Below are 24,710 nucleotides of genomic sequence, written 5' to 3'. Positions count from 1 at the left end.
AATTCTCATTGCCTTTTTATGCTTCTTATGTATTTCTTTCTGTATTACAATTGTTTGTTAGGCCATAAGCATGTTGAAGGCACCTGGCTCACAATAGGTTCTTAGTTGGATGTTGAGATATTTTCTTGGGGCAGAAAATCTGGGTCAGTTTAGGTATGATTGTGCCTAAGAGGATGCATATATGCAGTCCAGAACAGTGTTGGGATGATGGACAATGGGAGGGTAATGACTGTTACCCTGTTAAGTTTTTGCAAGTTTATGCTCTCATATTATTATTGCCTGGGTACAAATTATGACCGCAACATTGGAAATCTGAGACCTTAAACAAGTCATCAAACCTCTTTAAGCCTCAATCTACTCACATATGCATTAAGGATAACACATTCTGCTTTGTCTACCTTACAAATTTTTATGAGGCCAAAATGTAACACTGAAAAATTAGAATGTGCTTTAAACATCTCCATAACTTTTATAACATTTCTGAGAGAAGTAAAGTGGGCTATAGGATCATTCATTACTTAATCCCCAATTAAGAAATTCCCTTCTCTGTAGGAACTTTATTAAACTTCAATCTGTATTTACCTGAAGACAATCCAAACATCACACAGCCAGTGAGCTCTTTGGCAACACTGGTTGATGATACAACTTGGAAACTGTTGCCTGTAATCCTGGCAGGCATACAATAAAGAAAAATGCAAGGGGGCCAGTTTTCTTCCGTGTCTCTCATTGACTATTAATATGTGCAGAAGTGTTACAAAATTGGAGTTTGTTTTGGTAGCTTATATTCTTTAAAAAAGATTGTATTTATTTATTTTTAGAGAGAGGGGAAGGGAGGAAGAAAAAGAGGGAGAGAAACATCAATGCGTGGTTGCCACTTGTGTGCCTCCCACTGGGGACCTGGCCCGCAGTCCAGGAGTGTGCCCTGACTGGTAATGAAAACAGACACCCTTTGGTTCTCAGACTGGTGCTCAATCCACTGAGCCACTCCAGCCAGGGCTTATATTTTCCTAACAAGAGAAAAATGTTCTAGTTTCATGAGCATTAGTCTTAGAGAGAAGCTTTTACTTGTTATGTATCAATGTTTGATAGCCTTAGAAGATAGAATTATGTGAGAAGTTAGATGTTAGTGTGGAAATGGAAAATATAGCTCATTAATGCATTTCATAGCATACTTGCCACTATCCGTGTTGATATTAAGTGTCAGTATATCAACCTAGGATTGCTTTCAACCATGAGCTCTGTATTCTCTTAAAAGCTAGCCCTTATTCACACCTCTATTTTTAGCAGATGTTTATTATTGAAGTGTAAAAAAACCATAACACAGTCATCATCGTAAGTACAGCTTAAAAATGCACTGCTATGAAAATACTCACTCTCCCCCATTGTATACTTCGGACACTGAAACACTGACTTTGGAACAGATTGATAACTGGCATTGGATTGCCCTCTCAAAGAATTATTTTGCAACTAAATAAGATAATGTTGATTGTGTTGTATAAACACAGCAGGCTCCTAAAATCTTGGTTTTATTTTATATTAAAATATTTATCAGTAACTTGACTAATAAACATATTTTAAAGTGTTAATAGTTAATCAGTATCATAATCCGTCAAGCATTTATTTTAAACACAGATACACAACATGCATACACATTTGTCAGTGTAATATACTACACTGCAAAAGTTTTTTAAAAAGAAAATTACAAAGGCACAGATATTCTGTCTTTTGGAACTTGGGAAATTAACCTTTTCTCAAAAGTATCTGATAAAGATACTTTTGTATCTTTATCAGAAAATATTTTTTACCAGGATCTATTTTCCCCTAAACTGTGTCAGTTTTAACGCTTTACTTTCCAGGTCCATTTGTCACTCAGTCATTATTGTAAATGTCAACAGCTACTCCTTGGCTTTCCTTGGCCTTCAAAGACCAGTGCATAGATGACCTTAACACCTTTCCTTGCTTGCTGGAGATTCAAGAAGCAAAGGTACCACACCAGTGAATGTGGAACAAGGCACTCTATTTAGTAGAGTCTGGTTGTTTTGCAGAAGCCATACAACCGTGGAGAGGGGTGAGGATCACCATTACAGAGAAGCTACTTTTTGTTGTATCCTGAAGGCAAAATATCTAGACTTAAAAGATGCAACAATGGTAAAAACAGTGAGATGCTGAGCAATATCTTCAGAAGCCACCATCGCCCTAGATCTAACTCTGCCTTACATATCACCATATTGTTACATGTATTCTTAAAAGTAATACATGCTCTCAAGTTGAAGCAGTAATTGTTAGGATGGTTACTAGTATTTTGGGCAAAGGTGTACGATGGAAAGTGAACCCACGTATTTGGTGAGAATGAAGTTAATCACAGGTGAGGGCCTAATTTTTGTAGCTGGGAAGCAGATAGGAAGAGCCAGGATCAGAATCATCCAGTTTTATAGAGTCATCGTGAAGTTTCTTATCAAGCCAGGTGGTACACAAACATTACTATAAAAGTAAAATACTTTTTACACATTTTTAAGGAAGAATTTTAACTAATTGGGAATGTATTTGCAGAGCAGTTGGTACAGAGTTAGTGATAACATCCAAATAATCAAAATATTAGCATTGCAAAGATTGGATTTATTAGTAATGTTCTTCCTCCATTTAAATGTGGTTGCACGTTAGCATCATTCTTTACATGCCTGGGTTGGTTCTTATTTATTTTATTTGACCAATTGTTGGTTTCCCCTTAGAAATATTTTCTTATAACTTAATCTCTGGCATTTAATGATGATAATTAACTTACTTTATATAAAATAACAGAACACTTGCTGCAGTTTTATTATTGTCATTGTTAATACTGTTACTAGAGCTTATGACAGCTACCTGAAATCTACATAAAACCTTACATATTAAATCTACTGAAAAATGTATTTAATATTAGTGTCAATTGGCTGGATAAATTTATTTCAGAGATATATCACATTTTAATCTAGGTAACAAGTTTCTAAGACTGCTGAGGAGAGGTTTATTTCAAAAGCCACATAATTAAGTCCAGCCACATAGATTCATATGCATCCACAGTTTACTAAAAGGTCATTGTTCTCCTAAGAACACAAAACAAGGTATAACATCACCAGCACAGGAATATCTGAGCCTGGTTAGCCTCAAACAAATGGGGAATGTTATTCGGTCACTGTGATATTAAAAGACCATGATGTCATGTCAGGCCTATGTAGATAGAGGCAAGACAGGGGGGAAAGGCTGATTCATGCTGAAAAAAGAAAATCCTAAATAAAAAGGCAAGGCTCCAAAGCAGTGACCAGGAAATTACTTTCTGAGTAAGATGCTCTAGGGCAACAGTCTTCCTTTAACAAATATTGTTTAAGGCAGTGAAATCTGTTTGCCATCATTTCTTTCCTCCTAGGTGATTAAATGCAGAAGAAAAAAGTCTTTTGATAGCCGCAGAAGCTATTTACTGAAAGTATATTCAATCACCATAAACATTATTTTTACAGCAAGACTAGTAAAAGATACTATGGGGGATCTCATAAAACATTTTTAAAAAGAAAAAAAATGATACTACCGTATATTTTTATGAGGGTTTCAGAGAGATCTGTATGCAGCTGTTTCTTCCAAGTACTGCCTGACATTGCAAGCTCTCGTTTTGGAGCCAGATGGCATAAAATTCAGTTCCCTAATGGGAGAGATTTCCTAGGCTAAAGAGCAGGTTCAGGGATTTTGTTCTTTTGTAGCTAAGGATGTCTGGTGATATTTCTCTCTATATTTTCATCTATAAAATAAGATAATCTATTGTAAAATCAGTACTACATAATTATAAAGCATTTTATTGCCTATGAATTTTAAGGACAGAAAAAAAAAAGAGCCACTTCCATGATGTTTCCCAAATTGAATTTCTTTTCTGGCCTCTTCCTTTTGAAAATTTGACATAAGTAATTCTGTAGAAAAATACTATCACATTCAGTTCTCTGGGGTGTGCAAGTAGAAGTTTCAAGGTGCAGCTTGAAAAAAGAAAGAACAGATCCCAATTCTCAAGGTTAGACTGGCCCTATCTGAAAAAAGTGTGGGGCGCTACGAAAGATGAGTTGCCAGTTGATGTGATGGGACCAGACAGCTACTGTAAGCCCTGGTGTGAGTGACGAAGGCACTCACTTATGTGGAGCTGGAATCCTTTATCCTTACATTGGTCTTTTTTTTTTTTTTTTTTTGGCCTGTGACATCTTTACCTTAGCTTCTTTCTTTTCAACTCTCTCTCTGGTACTCCTTCATTTCCCCTATCATTTCTCAGTCCAGGGACAGGAGATGCCTTTTTCAACCATCAACTTTCCTTTAAGGATGTAGACTTACAAAGCACAAAGATAGAAACTAAAGACCATTTCTTATTTCAGTCCTGTCAAATCACTCCTTTGAGGCAATAAATGTAAAATTGCCTAAATTGGTTTTCCCCCAGCATTGCCTGCATCAAAGAATCATCTGTTGGAGTTTTGGGGGACAAAACTCAGTGTGTGAGCCTCACCTCCAGAAGTACATTGCAGACAAGAGTATTTTTTAAGATATATTTCATTGATTGTGCCACTGCAATGGTCCCATTATTTTCTCCCCTTTACTCTCTTCCACCCTGTACCCTCCTCCCATTATCATTCCCCCACCTTACTTAGTTCATGTCCATGGATCATACCTATGAGTTCTTTGGCTTCTCCATTTCTTATACTGTTCTTAACCTCCCCCTGTCTATTTTGTACCTACAAGTCATGCTTCTTATTTCCTGTACATTTTCCCCCATTCTGCTCCCTCTGTCTCCCCACTGATAACCCTTCATGTGATCTCTATTTCTGTGAGTCTGTTCCTGTTCTAGTTGTTGGCTTAGTTCATTTTTGTTTTTGTTTTTTGAGGTTTGGTTATTGACAGTTGTGAGTTTGTTGTCATTTTATTGTTTGCATTTTTGATCTTCTTTTTTCTTAGATAAGTCTCTTTAACATTTCATATAATAAGGGCTCAGTAATCATGAACTCCTTTAGCTTCACCTTATCTGGGAAGCACTTTATCTGCCCTTCCATTCTAAATAATAGCTTTGCCAGATAGAGTAATCTTGGATGGAAGTCCTTGCCTTTCATGACTTCAAATACTTCTTTCATCTCGGCCACCAACATGGCATCCAGACTGAGGAAGACCCGGAAACCTCAGGGCCATGTGAAGCACGGCCAAGTTTGCATCAGCAAGCACAGGAAGCCCCTGGGAGGGAGGCCGAGGTAATGTTGGTGCCTTGCATCATCACATGATCAACTTTGACAAATATCACCGAGGTTACTTTGGGAAAGTCGATATGAGGCATTACCACTTAAAGAGGAGCCAGAGCTTCTGCCCCACTGTCAACCTTGATAAACTGTGGGCCTTGGTTGGGGAGCAGAGATGGGTAAATGCTACCAAAAACAGGCCTGGAGCTGCTGCCATCACTGATGTGGTGCAATCAGGATAATACAAAGTTTGGGGGAAGGGCAAAGCTCCCAAGGCATCCTGTCCTTGTGAAGGCCAAATTCTTCAGCAGAAGAGCTGAGGAGAAGATTGAGAGTGTTGGTGGGGCCTGTAGGTTGGTAGCTTGAAGCCACATGTAGGAGAATTCATTCCATTCTCTCAAGTGCTTTTGTAAAAAAAAAAAAACAAGCAAACGAAAAAATCTGTCATGACCTTTTTATTTTAGTTTTTTATTTTCACCTGATAGTTGAGTCATTTCAAAGGAAATGATTCATGATGTCATATGAGGGCTGTCATCACTGATTCCACATGAGAAGGTTAAGAAAGAATATAATTGGACTTTAATTTCTTATTTTTAACATACTTGTCAGTAAAAAAAATATAAGAGACAGATCACAATCCAGAAAAAAAGTAATAATGAAGATAATATATTATTCTTAATTATATTAAAAGATCCTTGGATGTTCCTCAGTAATATTTTAAAATATTTATAGTAAAATTGTTTTATAAATATTCTTTCAATATACTTAAAACTGAGAGTACTTATAGTATAAACACAATTAAACAATAAAATCCATACACTTAAAAAAAAGAATTAAGTAACCATTTCTTTTAATACATTTAACAAATATCCTGTATAATTTTAGTGGTATGTTTTCCTCTTGAGAGTGTGCTGAGCTTCTAAAAATAACTGATGATGCACATAGTACTTTACTTTTTAATATAATATACAGAGAAGTAAATTTAAGAAACAACAGTGAATGTAATCACTAGGGTACTGATTTAAGAGAAGTTTTTTCCAAAATATTTTAATTACTTTTTGTGTGTAATATCACTCCCCCGTTTTCTACCCCCCAAAGTCTAGCTATTGCTATATGGGAAAAATATTTAGATGAGTTTCTAGGATTTTATTTACACACAAGTGCATGTAATTTAAAAAATTTAATATGGACTATAAAATTATACTGAAGTGTGTGCCTGTGTGTAATTATATCCCTAGTTGCCAATATACCAAATGGCTTTTAAATAATAATAATAAAGATAAAACTAACTCTTATTAACTTAAGACTTGATGTTGCAGGGTTCTTAAGTGTAAGCAATGTTTTTTGAAATGCAAGCCTTGGTACAAAAGCATATTGTATAAATGAAAAGTTAAGTTGGGTTTACTTTGTATAAATAAATGGACTTTTCATGTGTTATTTGTCTTTAAAACACCACAACTTATCCACTTAAAAAGACCTATCCACTTATCCACTGTAAGTACACTCAGTTTTAAGTATATTGAAAGAGTATTTGTAAAACAATTTGATTTCCATCACTGCTGTGACCAGAGGCTGTTTTGAATAATGATGTGCACACAAACAGCGTTCAAGCCTAGGCTGGTATGCCTGGTATTTTGTTTTTTGTATAAAAGTTCTATTCATATATCTGAACTATTTTTTTATTTGATAAGCACTGACCTGCACAATGAGGGTGTAGCCTTCACTACCTACCTTGGAATGTATTGCTTTGTTTTGTTTTGTTTGAGAGCTAGGGAACTAAGAGAGCTAATTGAGACATTTCCTCTGAGTTTTGTTTCATCAACAAAGTGTTCAATCTGAAAAATTGGCAAAAATCTGAAGTGACTTTAACAACTTGGCCCAATTTTCCTTCTTTATAAACTTAAATGGGTACGTGTTCCTCTGGTTGTCCACGAGTACTGTTTTTTACCTTTGACTTTGCTGAAATAGTTCTCTGATCATGTGGCCACAGTCTTCAATTTATGTCTCAGGTCTGCTACAAGTAGAAACTCATGTGATCTCTGTACACACTTGGAGAGCTAAATGGAAATGTCCCAAATACTATTTAGCCAGAGGAAGTACATTTTCACTTCCTCTAAGAAATCGTAATAGTGATAAAATAGAGACATTGTTTTGGATCCAGAGACTGTAGAAACTGATGTGTATTAATCATGTAGAAGACTGAGCACAGCTGGCCCACTGGAAAGCCCTGGTCCAGCTGCAGGTGCAGATGCGCCCTTCCTCTAGCTTAGCTGGACCCAGGTTAGTGGGTGAGCATTCTCTCTGAGAGAATTGAAGAGAGCCCCCTGGTCTGAGGCCCATCAGACCTTTTCCTTAACCTCAGGAAAAGTATACTCAGGGAAACTAGAGTAAGAAAAACATAAATTTAAAAAAAAACCCATTATCTGTGTCAAAGGCATACAAAGCATATATGAGAATGAAGGTTATGGGTAGGCAATCCGGAATGATTTCAGCAGCAAGAAAGCATGAGTCATGTGTTCAATTTGTGCAGAACGAGGCACTTACACTAAAAACGTATGTTTTTGAAGTAAATCCCATGATCATTATAAGAGATGATCTAATATAATTCTTCAAGTTCAGATGAGGAACTGCAAAACCATAGTGGTTAGGGATTTTTTTTTTAAAGTCTGGAGGAGTCATTGCTTAAGCTTTCTGTTCCTACAAACTGGTTTAGGCCCTTTCAGAAAGCCATTCTCCCAAACATCCCCATTTTTTCCTGTGTACACTTAAAAGGAATTCTATTCTTCATTTTATTTTGAAAGACTACATTAACAAATGTACAGTGTTACCAACTGAATATCCATGAAGTAAGCTTTAATTCTCATTTTGCTAAGGAAACACATAGGGATTTTTTGTTCCTTTTTACAAAGTTTTTAGATTTCTTCAAGAATGAATGTTTTAGTGGTACTCTCAATATGATACACTCCTGAAAATGTGTGCTATGACCATGGTTCAGCTGAAATGCAGTGAAATGAAGTGTTCAAAAGTTTTTAATATTTACTTTTTAATTTTAATTAATTAACTTTAATTGATTTTATTGGGGTGACATTGGTTCACAAAACCATACAGATTTCAAGTGGACAACTTCATAAAACAACTGCACACTGCATTGTGTTCCCAATGCCCCAAGCAAAGTCCTTTTCCATCCCCAGTTTTCTGCTCTTTGCCTACTTCTTCCTATATTTACCCCACTTTCCCTTGGGCCATCACCACACTGTTGTGTGTATGTATGTGTGTACATATATATGTGTATGTATGTACACAGACATATACACAGCTGTCTGTCTGTTCCATGCAACCATGCCTCTGTTTCTATTTTGTTCATTACATTCCACATATAAGTAAGATCAGATAGTATTTGTCTTTCTCTGACTTATCATAATAATCTGCATGATATCACAAGGCCATAAAAAAGAAAGCAGTCTTACCTTCTGCTTTTGTTTCTTATATTCAGAATTCAGTCTTTCTAAAAACGTGTCTGTATTAGTTTCCTAAAGTTGCCGTTTAAGAAAGCACCGCAAACCAGGTGGTTTAACCAACAGAAATTTATTCTTGCAGTTCTGAAGGCTAGACTTCTGAAATCAAGATGTAGTCACAGTTAATTCCTTATGAGTGCTGTGAAGAAGAATTTGTTCCATGTCTCTTTCTTAATTTCTGCTGGCCTCAGGATATCCTTGGCTTATAGATGACATTCTCCCTATGTGTTCCCATCATCTTCCCTCTATGTGTGTCTGCCTCTGAGCTCAAAGTTTCCCTTTTCACAAGGACACAGTCATATTTACTGTAATTAGGGCCTACCCTAGTGACCTAATCTTTATCATCTATAAAGACTTTATTTTCATGTAAGGTCACTTTCAGAAGTACTGCGGATTAGGAATTCAATATATTTTTGTGGGGAATACACAATTCAATACATAANTACTTTTTAATTTTAATTAATTAACTTTAATTGATTTTATTGGGGTGACATTGGTTCACAAAACCATACAGATTTCAAGTGGGCAACTTCATAAAACAAATCCACACTGCATTGTGTTCCCAATGCCCCAAGCAAAGTCCCTTTCCATCCCCAGTTTTCCGCTCTTTGCCCACTTCTTCCTATATTTACCCCACTTTCCCTTGGGCCATCACCACACTGTTGTCTGTCTGTATGTGTGTACATATATATGTGTGTGTATGTACACAGACATATACACAGCTCTCTGTCTGTTCCATGCAACCATGCCTCTGTTTCTATTTTGTTCATTACATTCCACATATAAGTAAGATCAGATAGTATGTGTCTTTCTCTGACTTATCATAATAATCTGCATGATATCACAAGGCCATAAAAAGGAAAGCAGTCTTACCTTCTGCTTTTGTTTCTTATATTCAGAATTCAGTCTTTCTAAAAACGTGTCTGTATTAGTTTCCTAAAGTTGCCGTTTAAGAAAGCACCGCAAACCAGGTGGTTTAACCAACAGAAATTTATTCTTGCAGTTCTGAAGGCTAGACTTCTGAAATCAAGATGTAGTCACAGTTAATTCCTTATGAGTGCTGTGAAGAAGAATTTGTTCCATGTCTCTTTCTTAATTTCTGCTGGCCTCAGGATATCCTTGGCTTATAGATGACATTCTCCCTATGTGTTCCCATCATCTTCCCTCTATGTGTGTCTGCCTCTGAGCTCAAAGTTTCCCTTTTCACAAGGACACAGTCATATTTACTGTAATTAGGGCCTACCCTAGTGACCTAATCTTTATCATCTATAAAGACTTTATTTTCATGTAAGGTCACTTTCAGAAGTACTGCGGATTAGGAATTCAATATATTTTTGTGGGGAATACACAATTCAATACATAATGATGTCATAAACAAGATTAATAAAACTTAACAGCATTAGTTCTGGCTGATATGGCTCAGTGGATTGAGTGCCAGCCTGTGAAACAAAGGGTCACTGGCTAGATTCCCAGTCAGGTCACACGCCTGGGTTGCGGGCCAGGTCCCCAGTTGGATGCAAGCAACAGGCAACTGCACATTGATGTTTCTCTCTATTTCTCCCTCTCTTCCCCTCTTTCTAAAAATAAATAAATAACATCTAAAAGAAACCTTAACAGTGTCTTAAATTCTGATGTTTGTAGAACATTTTATTTGATCATTTCCATCAGCATTTAAACATGCTAAAGACCAAACCTACAACAAAAACATTTCTTCAATATGCAATCTCAAGTTACCATTTCTATTTTTATCCTGTTTTAGTTGGATCTCTTGTAAAAACTATTCTATGTTTGTGATCTTTATTTCCAAACCCCAAAGATACCCTAATACAATAAATTTTCACATTACACCTCACTGATGAAATAGTCTTTAATTAGGTTAATGATGATATCCATTTTGTTAAGGGCATTTGCAATTTTTTTCTGTCTTCAATTTGGTTGTCTTTTCTGGGTCATTATGAGAAGATGCAATCTGCCCTGGGCCCCGATTATTCCTCTATGTTCTGCCTGACTATTCCAAGAATGCAAATTTCTGACTATTCTTTTTCAATTATATTTTTTGTTTTGTTTTTAAATGTTTTATGTTTTAATAACTTATGTTTATTTTTTCTTAAAAATAAATAATGTACTTTTTATTGTATTTTATTTCTTGTTATTCCAGTTATCCCTGCTTTTTCCCCCTTTGCCCCCTTCCATCCAGCCTGCCTCCCTTCTCTTGCCTGTTCTTTATTCAGGCTGATTTTCAGGGTTGTGTTTTCAACAAGCAATCCAAAGTATAACATTTTCTTTCATTTATACAGCATCCTTGCTCTCACCCTAGTACAAGAGTGTTCATCTTCCAATAAGTATTCGTCTCTTGTAATGCAGTACATTGGATGTGCATGCATTGTATCATGGGCACTTCACAGCACTCCATCGGATTTAGAGGACATAGAAAGCCTGCAAGAGCATTCTGTTGCCCTGTGACTACTACTTTTGCTGTGAATAATAAAGTCCCATGTCTCTAACCCAGGGGTCTTGTGTCTTCTTTCAGCTTTCATAAAACAACAACAGATTAGCTTATTACTTTGCATATGTAGAAAACTTCCAGACTCTTCTCTGTTCTTGATAATTATTTGGCATTATTTGATGTTCTTCACCGTTACCTCTCAGACCATGTCTTTCAGATTTCCTTTTCAAGCAGTTCCTTTTCTAACAAGTCATCAATTTCTGGAATTTCTTCAAGCTCATTAATAGGCCTTTTACTTAGAGTCTCTTCCTAGGAAATTTCAACTCCTCCATACTCTGGTTTCTATGGTGATCTCCAGATTTATTTCTTTAGCTCAGAGCTCTTTTATGATATATCAGTATATGCAACTACTGACTTGACACATCAGATGGATATTTTGAAGATATTACAAGTTCATGATGTACATGACCAGATTCACAGTCCTCATCAAACCTGATTTTCTTTTACTAGTCCATCTCAGAGTAAATGGCATCATCATTTATCCACCTGCTCAGGCTCTTCATTCCATTCTGTATCTCTCTTCCATATAATCCATTACCAAGACCAATTGCCTTTGTTATTTCAGTATCCAAGGGGTCAGTTTTGCTCTTTGTTGTTACCTTCACTCTGTTCTTAGCTACTGTTATCTCCTAAGGGGACATCCTCACGCATTCCTCTATATTCATTCTGTTCTTTTTTCCAATCTATTTTCAACTGTAGCCAGAGTGAGTGAGCACTTTCAAACTCACATTCAATCATGCCATCCCTCTGCTTAAAGCCTGCTTAAAACCTTCATTGCACTAGGGTAAGTGTCATTAATTTACTTCTACTCATTATGTTGATCACAGCCTGTGTGAAGCCTTCAGTTACTGCACAGTCAGATTTGGATGCTTTGTTACATAATCACATCAAACCTTGTTTTCTTTTTCCAGTGCACTTTTGCAGATGGCTGTCGTATAACTTTCGTGTGATTATGTAATTAATGTTCATGTTCCTTTTCGGACAGTAAGTTCCATGAGAGTAAGGATCCGTGTTTGAGTTAATCCACATTGACTCTCCAGCAAGAAGTGCAGTGTTTGTCCCAAACTGGCACTCAACTATTTGAGAGTGAGCAAGAGGATGACTGCTTTGGAGACACAACCATGTATTTCCCCTTGTCTTAAAAGGTTTGTTGTGCTTTAGATAACAATTCATACAGAAGCCAGTGGGATGCTTTAAAAATTATAAATCATGTCACGTTTGCTCTTACATCAAACCCTCCATGGTTTCTCATCACAATTAGACCAAATTCACATTTTTATTTTGGTTAAAATGCCTGATATGTTTAGCGCCTGTCTAACCTGTGCTCTTAATCTTTGTCTCATTGACTCATTTTGTCTCTTAGATCTCAGTTTAAATATCATGCAAGTTTCCCTATCCAACTAACCTGAACCAGTGATCCATTCAGTCCCTCACAGTCCTTTTCACAATTTGGTAATTTTCCTATTTGATTGTTTATTTACAGTCCATGTTCTGCCTCTCCTATACACACACACACAGCTCACCCTACTAGAAAATTCCTTCCATGTAGACTTTCTTGTTCACTCATGCATCCCCACGATTTAAAAGAATTCCAGGTATATTGTAGTCACTCAATAAATAATTTCTGAATAAATTAACATATTCTTAAATTTATAGGTCAGATACTTTCCAGAAATACTTTTGGTTTAGAAAATTAAAATTGTCTCATATTACCAAATGTGATAGTGATTATGATTTTCTAACATGGTTCAAAACAGTTGGGTTCTTTTATCATTTGGGGTTTGTTTGTAAGTCAGTAGGGAATCTGTAAGTCTATGATTTTTGCTTTTTTCCTCACTGATTTATCTTGAGAACAAGTTGTCTATTCCTTTTAGCAGTGTGAAATTAAGCAAAGATTTAATCTAATGTGACAGACTGCTTTGAGGTTAGTGCAAACACCAAGGAGCCAAAAGGTTCCTTAACTATCCTCTGATCTTGAAACATCTCTTCCTTCTGTACTCTCCCAGTATTTGGATTGGAAAACAACAGGCTGTACAACCACAAATCTATAATATTGTCAAGAGTAGAACTTAATTATCTCAACTTCTTTACCTTTAGGGTATGGATTAATAGTTTCTTTTTTCCATTTTTTTTTTTTTTTTTAGTTTTCTAAATGTACTAGCAACATAGCTCATCTGCCTCTCCTTTGAATTGTGCTAGCATCACAACTGTGAATGAAAGCTTGAAATCTATAGAACTGCTAAACAGCAAGTGGTAACATATTTAGAAAAAAGTTGGAAAAAATTAGTCTTGATCTGATACATTAGCAAATACCAGAGGAAAAACTCTTTCTCAAATGCAGCTCAACATGCCTACTTTTACTTGTTTCCATGTGGGAAAATAAGGTATAAATTCTTGTACACTATGGACAACCTTTCTGAGATATGCTTTGGTCTTTCAGGGTTAGCCTTAGGCAAAATTTTGAAATATTTCGAATTATTCTTGTGGATATTGTATTAGTCTTTACTTTTATTTTTACATTGCTAATCCCTTGTACACAAAGATCCGACATTTTAAGCTCTTCATTTTTATCTTTCTTTGACAGTGTGCCACGCTTTGTAACTTTCTCCTCATTTTCTCTTCCACCCACGTCAATGGCTCTATTTAATCTAACAAATAAATTTGAAGTACTTAGAAAAAACTAGTTGGATAAGGTTCTACTCTTTCAGAAAATGTATTTCTCTTTAAGCAATATCTATCCCTTCCCTTAAAAATGTGATTTTAGTGATCTTGCTTAAGTCTTTGTGGGTTGTCGTCGTTGTTATTATTTATTTCAAAGCAAGTAAAAATAAGAAAATTCAGTTTGAATTAACAAAGAATATTAGAAATGGTAAGTCCAACAATCACACAGTCCTGTGGAAAGGAAGGCTTTGATTTAGTAAATATATTACATAAAAACTCTAACAATTTGTGAAACAGGCAGTGTTCAAAGGCATGATACATGTCATGAGAGCACAGAATTAAGTTTGTCAATACAGACATGGAAAGTGTAATCAAAGACCTGTGGTCAAGTGGTGAGGAAAATAAAACTCAAGTGTCTTTTTGAAATATCAGTGAGCCAAAAAGAAGAACAAATAAAGCCAGTAACAGTTGTAGGAATTGCAGGGTGTACATGAAGGCTATCTGTGAACAGCTCATAGGTGGTTGGTTGACAGAACACAGTTTCATGTTCCATAATTAGATGCCTTTTAGAAATCAGAATCCACACTGTGCTCATTCTAAGGTAGCTGGGATCTGGTATTTTGGAAAAGGAGGGTACTATGGAGAAGGGTCACCAAAGAGTAGAAACACAAGTCTTTTACTTAAAACTCTAGATCCAAGATTCTTTAATCAGAGTTAGAATGTTTATTATTTTTACCACTTTTCTTTAATTTTCTATTACAATTGAAGCATAACTGTGCATGAAATGATTATATAGCCAAATCTCCGTCAGTCCTTATGCAGCCTGGATAAATTAAGCAAGAAAATATTTGCCCCATGTGGAACATTCTGTTTGTCAATAGTAAATGCTTTATAAATGGCAATAGTTATCTAAACGTATTATTATTATTAATATTAATATAATCTTCTACAGCTGTTGGTTGGGGGGTGAGTTACAGTTTTGCATTTTATAGGCAGTCTTCACTCAGTTTAGAAGACAGTTTTTCACTTAAAGTCACGAAACTCAGTAAGATATGGACTTAGAGTAAGTAATGGGAGAACCACTTCCCATTGAAGAAGACATCGAAGAATAGACAAAAGTGCTCTGGTTTGAAACAATATGCATTAGAGGTAAATAAGGAGTAACTGGCTACATTAACATATACTGGCTAACATACATGTACTTAGCACTTAGTCTACACACATAAGAATATAGGTATAATTATATATCCATGAATCCATTTAATGGATATATTGATATTTCTACATATGTCTTCATCTCATCTTTATAATACCTTTCCATTATGATTGTTTTACTCCTTTTTACATAAGAAATTGGGCCTTAAGCAATGCAATGAATCCTGAAGTTGTATACAGATTTATAATATTTTTAAAGTTTCTGACTGCAAAGGTTGATTCATGGACTACTTTAAGAAAGAAACCATAAGATAATGTGATAGAATAGTGGAGGGGAAACGGAAGGTGTATGCAAAGACATGGTATATCAGCTTTTGTATTAGCGACTCTTAGCTTTGTTAATAACTCCATCAGGCACTATCAGGATATTGTGGCCAAGAAAATTGTTGTAAGCTTGGGTTTCCTTATTTTTTGACATAGGGTTAATGATTCCAAACCACAGATCCAAGAAGCTTAGAGAAAAATGAGAAGAATAAATGGGAAGAAGAAGAAGGAGGAGGAGGAGGAGGAGAAGAAGATGAAGAAGAAGAAGAAAAAAGAGAAGGGGAAGGAGAGGAAGAAGAAAAGAAGAAGAAACAAAAACCTACACCTAGAGCCCTAATGGGTGTGGCTCAGTTGGTTGGGTGTCTTCTTACACAGCAAAACATCACTGATTTAAATCCCAATCAAGGCACATGACTGGGTTGTGGGTTAGGTACAAGAAACAACCGATTAATGTTTCTCCCTTGCATCAATGTTTCTGTTCTTTTATTTATGCCTAATTTCCTCTCTCTCTCTAAAAATAAATAAAATCTACACCTAGCCATATCATATTCAAACTACAAAAATCAAAGATAGAATAGAAGCCATTCAATGATTAAAATAAAACAACCTCAGTATGTCTATTTATATAACTGTTGCTTGGTAAATTGCATGTAGATGATGCCATAAAGGGTCTAATTATAGGAAACTGATTATTTTGCCATGTTTATAATACTATAAGGAAAAAGAGCTTATCATGATTAAAGAGAGATACAGAAACTGCCATTTCCAGTCACTTTTGAGTTATCCAGAATCTTTTTATAAGTTATGGAGCATATGAATCTTATCCTTGGTTACCTTGCCAGATTACACAGACCCAATGCAAACATTAGTGTCAGTATATGGATCACTTTTCACAGTGGTCTCAGAAATCTTTAAAATTGAATTAAAAATGTTTCAATGATTTAAAATAAAATTATATGCAAAATGTAGGAGATTATTTTCTATATAATGAGACATTTACAAATAGCACATACTATTTCAAATAACTCTGTTACCTCAAATTCAACCCCTTTTCACTATTTTTCCTACTTAGTTTAGAAAATACCTAAAACTTTTTTAGTCAATTATTTTAGGCCAAGAAAAAATAGTCTTAGTTTGCAGTCTTTATACTTATTCTCACATGACCTCTCTTTCTTTCATCAACATTTTAGAACAAAGAATTCTAAAACTACTCTTTTTCTCTAAGACACCTGTTGTCTCCATATTTTTCTTGAAAGTGGTGTCCAGAGGTGGTACAACTTCACAGGCAGAACACAAAATATGAAAACCTGCCTAAGTATTTCTGAAGGGAAGGAGAGTTGAAGCTTTGGTTTAAAAAAAAAGACAGCAGGAGAATTCCACAGATCAAATAAACTCTTCCCATTAGAATCTATGATGGTTCCATAACTAATTTTCTTATTCTTATACAATGACCCTAGAATTTCAGGAGAGCTCTTGGATATTTATCCATCTTCTCAGGGCTGCATCTTTCGTTAAGTGGTGTAAAGTTTCAAGCTTACATTTTCCAAGTCAATGGTTTTAGTTGTGAAAAAGCAATAAGAATTTTTAATAATAAAAAGCTTTCTATATTTATATGATTTCTATTTATTCAGCCTGTAGATCCTGGAAAAATATTTATTTTATCTAAGATAGCAACAAAGGAAAATATCACAATAGAGCAAAACAGAAGAGAAATTTGTACTCAGATTATGAGAAACATGCTAATATTTGTTAGATAATGTTACCACTGCACTGGAGTCATCATACTTGGGTGGAGGTTTCAAGGCCTGTTTGCTCTTATTTGTGTCTTCTTTGAAGGTCATCACTAGAAATTTGGATTTTCAAATTCAATCTTGATCTGATGTTCTGCGACTAGGTAAAGTCTAAGTTCTGTATTTCTTCTTTTGGGAAGGAATAATTAGGAAATAAATACAGTTTGAATACAATAAATACAATTTGAAATTGAGATTATTTTATTTTAGTATTCCACATTTTACAAACACATGATTATTCCTGGATTTAAGAAAAAAGAGATGCCAGCCCTGGCTGGCATAGCTCAGTGGATTAAGCACGGGCCTGTGAAGCAAAGGGTCACTGGTTCGATTCCCAGTCAGGGCACATGCCTGGGTTGCAAGCCAGTTCCCAGTGGGGGACACATGAGAGGCAACCACACATTGATGTTTCTCTCCCACTCTTTCTCCTTCCCTTCCCCTCTCTCTAAAAATAAATAAATAAAATGTAAAAAAAAAGAGATGCCAGATGATGAGACTAAAAAGCAACATTCAAACTGAAATTCTACAATAATAGAGAGAAAAATAAAGAAAGAACTCTCATGTAAAATGTTTTTGAATTATCCGTTTCAAGTGTTCTGTGAGTAAACAGTCTTTTTTAAGGAAATGTACTTTTTATATAATCTTTATTGTGTTTTTCATTACCATTTAGTTCCCTTATATTGCCCCACCCCCAGCAATCATCGCACTGTTGTCTATGTCTAGGAGTTGTTTTAAGGAAATGTATTTTAACTTGAGACTCTTAAGAGACCATCACATAAAAATTAGTAAAAATATGGTACTATACAAGGTCTGTTCAGAGAAAGTCCAACCTTTGTTAGTATAATGAGAATGGTTTGCATGAGATGATGTAACCTGGAAGCCAAAGAGAGTGGAGTAGAATGCACATGTGTGAACAATGACAACTTCACTGTACTAGTCAGTGGGGGTGGTAGACACCATTGATAAGCATGTGTGCTGTGTACCTGTTGCATTCAAAATGACTGAACAGGTAGAACAAAAAATCTGCATCAAATTTTGTGATAAGATTGAACATTCCTCTGTGGAAACTATTTGGATGATTCAGAAGCACATGGCTAAGGGCAGTTGGTTATGGGCAACTGGTGATTGACAGCTTCATCACGATAATGCACTCACTCATGCATCACATCTTGTGCCCAATTTTTTTGTGAAACATCAAACCACGCAGGTGACTTGGCCTCCTCTACAGCCCAGATTCAGCTTTCTGTGACTTCTGTCTTTTCCCCAAACTAAAATCACTTTAAAAAGGGAGAAATTTCAGGCCATTGTTGAGATTCAGGAAAATACAATGGAGCAGCTGATGGTGATTGGGAGAAGTCTGTGAGGTCCCATGGTGCCTACTTTGAAGGGGCCAGAGGCATCATTGTTCTATGACAAGACTTCTTGTATCTTAAATCTTCTTCAACAAATATCTCTATTTTTCATAACACACGGTTAGAGACTTTCTAGATAGACCTCATGTACTTTGACAAGATGCTTTCTGAATTGTTGTAGAGTTTCTAATTTCCGTCTTTTTATGACAGAGTCTATACTGTAAATTTACTGCAAGTTCCTGATTGGTCTTGATTGAAGGCTTTATTCATTAACAGTTGGGTGGATAAAAGTGTAAGTTTCCCCTGAGAGGTACAGTAGGTTGGCACAGTGGTCAAGACTTCATTCCACAAATATTTGTAAGCATATTTTTATGTCAAGACACTCTTTTGTGGTTTATTTTCAGGAGTGAGGTCAGGGAACTCTGGGGACAAAGTCATGTTGCTGGTAAGAGAACAAATTTGTTGAACTGCCTTAGATATTGATTTGTGAAAAGTAAAATCATTTTAGTGACAGCAGGACTATGCATGAACACAAAGATGTGTACTTTCATATACTTAGTCAAAACTCTTGATTTTTGAAACTTGATCTTTGAAAACGATTGGTAATTGGACCTATGCATATCCATCTCATGTCACTACCTACATACATCACAGAATAAAGATAAATTCAAAACATCTGGATAATATTAATCTGTGATTTCTCTTAAATCATGAAGTTAAAAAGAAATGGTGGTTCAAATGAATAGTTGGTTCCATAAATTTAGAAGAGCACTTTGTAGGTGTGTGTGTGTGTTATACTTAAGTGTGTTATTCTTAAAATCTTAGGAAAAACTTTTAATCAATTCTGTGGTAGATAACTTAAGATTTCTCCACCAATCCTCCTTACTCCTTTAAGCATGCTCCTTTGCAATGAGATTTAGTGAATGTTATTTCCAATCAAAAAGTGAATGTTATTTCTGCCTCTGGAACCAATCAAAAAGTGAATGTTATTTCTGCCTCTAGAACCCAGGCTTGTCTATTACATGCTTTGACCAATTTAATATAGCAGAAGTGACACTGTGTAACGTCTACGCCTGGGTCTCAATAAATCTCGTAGTTTTCACCCTTGCTGTCTTGAAATGCTTCTGCCATCATGTGATGTCTAGCCCACTGTAAGATGAATGGTCTCATGGAGCACAGACAGGCCATTGCAGCGGAGGCATTCCAGATCAACCAGTTGACAGCCAGTAGCAACCATTAGAAATGTGACTGAGACCATCGTATGTGTTCCATCCCCAGCTGAGCAGCCAGATGACTTCATACATTACAGTGGCCCTGGAAGATACCAGAAGAACTGCCTAGGAAGCACTTAACCCAAAATGCGGAATTATGACTAAAGAAAATGTTTGTTAAAGAGAAGAAAGAAAACAAGCTCTCTAAGGAAACAAGATAGAATGAGAAAGATCAGTTTAAAGAAAAAGGAGAAGAAGGGACAAAATACCTTTCTGGGTGATCCTTCCTGCCAGCCAGCTAGCAGGGGACCAAACACAAGCACTGATGGCCTCTGCCCCAAGTCCCCAAATGGATGCAGTCCTAGCTGAGGCATGTGTCCAGGAAGGTGGTGCATCCATTGTTGCTACTTGAAAATATATCCTCCCTAAGTGCCTTCACTGGAGCTAGAGAGAAGGGGCTACTCCCTTAAATGAGCACTGAAGCCTGAAGGGACAGTTGAATAGAGGTGTCATCAAACAGACAAAAGGGAAATGAGCTTCTGGGAGTTTTTTGTGGTCCAGAAATGGAGAAAATCCCCTCAGAAATCCAGAAGCAGAAAGAACAGGAGATCTGCAGTGGGTTCAGAACCAGAAGTAAAAAATGGAGGATATCTTCCTACTGGTCTTTATCCACCTTTGTGAACCTGAAGAAGCTTCTTACAGTCTGGTCAGAAAATACACATCTCCGTATTACCTAAAACCTAGAGTGGACATCAGGTGTGACCTGTTGGCCTGGACTTAAAAGCACATTATCAACTTAACCTCTTTTCATGAAAAAGGAGACAAATAAATATTCAATAAATATTACTTTTAGCTAAGCTAGGAATAAACCTTTTGTGTACATTCAATTTTTTAACCCAGTATTTTTTCCAGATTTCCACATATAGCTTCTTTTTAAAACCCAACTACATGTTAACTTTTATAAGAGCCTGATAAACTTTTCTCATGATGTCAACTGCTAGAATATTCAGTGTTGAACTCTATATTGTCTCATATGCTCATTATTTTAATTATTTTTTCTAATTTTTATATTGTGTTAAAATACACATAAAATAAAATTTACCATTTTATCTATGCTGTTGCAAAAGGTAGGAGCTCTTGGCTTATGCTGAGTGAAATAAGCCAGGAGGTGAAAGACAAATACCATATGATCTCACCTTTAACAGGAAGCTAAACAACAAACAAACAAACAAGCAAGCAAAATATAACCAAAGACACTGAAATAGAGAACAAGCTGACAGTGACCAGAGGGGAGAGGGGAGGGAATTTCAGGGGAAATAGGGGAGGGATTTGGAGGAACAAATATAAAGGATACATGGACAACAAATAAGAAGGATGGAAATGGGAGGGAGGGGGGAGCACAGGGGTGGGATGGGATGGGAGTAATAGACAGAAAACTGTACTTGAAAAATAATTAAATAAATTTAAAAATTTACCATTGTAACCACTTTTAAATGTACAGTGTTTATAGTATTAAATGTATCCATAATATGCCCCCATCACCACCATCCAGCTCCAGAACTATTTTCATATTGTAAAAATGCAGCTTGGTTCCCATTAAATGAGAAATCCTCAGTTTATCTTTTCCTTCAGCCCCTGTTTGCCACCATTCTACTTTCTGTCTCTGACCTAAACTATTCTAAGTACCTCATAATCATATAATCATACAGTATTTGTCTTTTTGTGACTGGCTTTTTTAACTAAGCATAATATTTTCCAGGTTGATTCATGTTTTTGCATGAGTCAAATTTATTTTTTAGGGCTCAATAATATTGCATTGTGTGTATATATTACATTTGAATTATCTATTCATCTGTCAAAGAATACTTGAGTGGCTTCATATTTTAGCTGTTATGAATGATGCTGCAATGCACATCGGTGTTCGCATCTTTTGTTTGAGACCGTCCTTTCAGATCTTTGGGATATATACCTGGAAGTGGAATTACTAGATCATATGGCAGTTACACTTTTAATTTTTGAGCAACTGCCATAGTTTTCTCCAGTGGCTGTGCCATTTTACATTCCCACCAACTGTGCATAAGTGTTCTAATTTCTCTATGTCCTCACCAACAATCGTTAATTTCTTCTTTGAATTATAGCCGTCCTAATGATATGAAGTAGTTGGTACCCATATTACATTTAGAGTAATAACTGAGCACATAAAGAATCAAGGTTTCCATGACACTCTACATAGAAATAGCATGCTATTTTTATTCAAATATATGTAACATTTTGAGAACTATGATAGCTCTACTTTATTGGTAAAAATTGCCACTTACTATCTAGATCATTTAGATTGTCACATGTAGTTATTAATGGATTCATGAAGACATGCTAATTTGTATATAAATGTATTTCTTAATGGGCAAAGGACCTGAATAAGATCTTTTCCAAAGAGAACATACAGATGGCCAACAGACATATGAAAAGATGCTCAACGTTAAATTAAAGCTACAATGAGATGATAACTATCAGAATGGCCATCATCAAAAAATCAACAAACAACAAGTGCTGACAAGGATGTGGAGAAAGGGGAACCTTTGCACTGTTGGTGGGAATGCAGACTGGCACAGCCACTGTGGAAAGCAGTATGGAGATACCTCATAAAATTAAAAACGTATCTGCCTTTTGACCCAGCAATCACTTCTGGGAATAAATCTGAAGAAACCCAAAATACTAATTCGAAAGAACTTAAGCACTATTATGTTCACTGCAGCCTAATTTACAAGCACTAAGATATGGAAGAAGCCCAAGTGTCCATCAGTAGATGAGTTGACAAAATAACATGGGGCATTTGCATAATGAAATACTACTCAGTTTTAAAAAAGAAGAAAATTTTACCCTTTGTGACAGCATGGATGGACCTGGAGAGCACTATGCTAAGTGAAATAAGCCAGTCAGAGAAAGACAAATACCATATGATTTCACTTCGATGTGAAATCTAATGAGCAAAATAAACCAAAAACAAATAGAAAGGGACTCATGGAGACAGAGAAGGACTCTGTCAGACAGTCTGACAGACTGACAGCTGTCAGAGGGAAGGAGGTCAGGTGAAAAAGGGGAAGGGATTAAAAAGGTAAAGGGAAAAATCCCCCCAAAACTCAGATACAGACAACAGTATGGTGATTACCAAAGGTAGAGGGAGGTAGGGGAGGTAGAAAACAGTAAAGGGAGAATAAATGGGGAAGGAAGGAGACTTAACTTGGAGTGGTGAACACACAATACAGTATACAGATGGTGTATCACAAAAATGTACACCTAAAACCCATATAATTTTATTAACCAATGTGACCCCAATACATTTTAAAAATGTTGTAAAAAAGCAAGAGAAAAGTTAAAATAAGGACTTCTCACTAAAAGTGAAATGTTTTATTTCAAAATACAAAATAAAGTACTCCTTTTTACCATCACACAAAATAAATAAAATTACTATTTTGCTAATACTTTAAGTAGAAATGTGTGTTGAGTACTTCATGCAATATGTGATTACGCACCTTTCACTTTCTTGAGCTTTACAAAAGGAGATACATTTTTGTTCTTATACATTGATATGGTAATACAAAACTGTAGATTAAGGACACTCTTTAAATAATCTGTATAATAATTTATGTATAATAATTTATGTTTTACTCTACACACATACATGGATATTTTTGCCAAGAACTTAACATTAGAAAGTAATAAAGACAAACATGACACTTTTAGAGGGGAAGTTCTGAAGAGAGTTTTGATGAAGCTAGAGATGGAAATTTGGGTGCACTAATGCAATTCTGAGTGAAAAACAGTTCAAGACAGATTAGAACTTGTGCTCAGGAAGGCTAAGAAGCCTTAGAATTATTTTAAATTTCTGTTAATTTTCAGCATCGATGTAGTGCATTACATAATTTTGTTGTGTTCATTATTTTTCTTTTAGAAACCATTGTATCTACAATGAAGTGTTGCCCAAATTCAAAACAAATGTTATTTGGAAACAGGGACTGCTTTTAATTTGGAAAAAAATATTTTCTTTTAATATATCTTTCTCAATGTTTACCATAACTATTGAAGAAATAATTACCTATTTGAAATAGTTTTATTTTTTCTCATTTTCTTTATAAATTCCTTCTCTCCCACCTTTCTTCTTCCCTTCCTTTCTTTTTCTGTTTTTTTTTGCATTTCAATTTATTTGCTCTTTGCTTGAAAGATATTTAAAAAGTGAAGGAATATTGTAATCAGTCTTTCTGTAAGTAAATCAATGTCTCTTTAGAAAGTCACTGAGATAGCATGTTGAGTTAATTAAGTTAGAACAGGAAATGAGGGCCAAAAACAATAATTATCAACTGATGCCAAAATCTAAAATACATCCAAAGTGGTTACTCATAGGTTGTAGGCCTGAATTAAAGAGAGATTATTTACAAAGGGAGAAATATAAATGGAACCATACTTATCTACCTAGGCTTCCTCCAATGCCAGCTCTGATCTCTCTCCCTTTCCTTTTTCCCCCTCTTAATTTGCATCAAAAAAATTAATTCTAAAGTGGGAAATGAGTGTTGCTGTTAATTGAATCAGAAATAAAGACCTGGCATTGCAAATAATTGCTATTTTTCTAAATGACTCTTATTGGGACACTCCAATTGATATTTTAGCTCCTCTCTGGAAGCAATACATTGCTAGGCCTTGTTGCTAAGCAAGACCACACAGTGAAAAAAAACACAAAAAACAAATTCTGAGATTTTAGTGGCAGATTCAAAAGATACTTTAGATCTGTAATTTAGTATTAAATGGCATATATGTCTGTATGATATTTTCGAATTATGTGAAGTAACATATTTCAGACATTCTAGAAAATTTCTTGATCAAGATGTGATATCTTCCAAGTCACAGAAGACCTTAAAGTACATAGCAAATGTCATCTTTTAAAAATTTAATAAGTGATTTGCCCTGGCT

At 35.5% G+C, this 24,710-nt stretch overlaps 2 pseudogenes; both read left to right on the top strand.

The window, feature by feature from the left end:
- The first annotated feature begins 5,145 nt into the window (after positions 1–5,145).
- LOC118998995 (60S ribosomal protein L27a-like) lies at positions 5,146–5,637 on the top strand (annotated as a pseudogene).
- A 14,278-nt stretch (positions 5,638–19,915) lies between these two features.
- Positions 19,916–20,526, top strand: LOC118999016 (heterochromatin protein 1-binding protein 3-like; annotated as a pseudogene).
- The last annotated feature ends 4,184 nt before the right edge of the window (positions 20,527–24,710 follow it).

This window comes from Sturnira hondurensis, unplaced genomic scaffold (assembly GCF_014824575.4).
Source record: "Sturnira hondurensis isolate 20B ecotype Veracruz unplaced genomic scaffold, ASM1482457v3 Scaffold0014432, whole genome shotgun sequence".
NCBI lineage: Eukaryota > Metazoa > Chordata > Mammalia > Chiroptera > Phyllostomidae > Sturnira > Sturnira hondurensis.
This window is presented reverse-complemented; position numbering and strand designations above follow the sequence as displayed.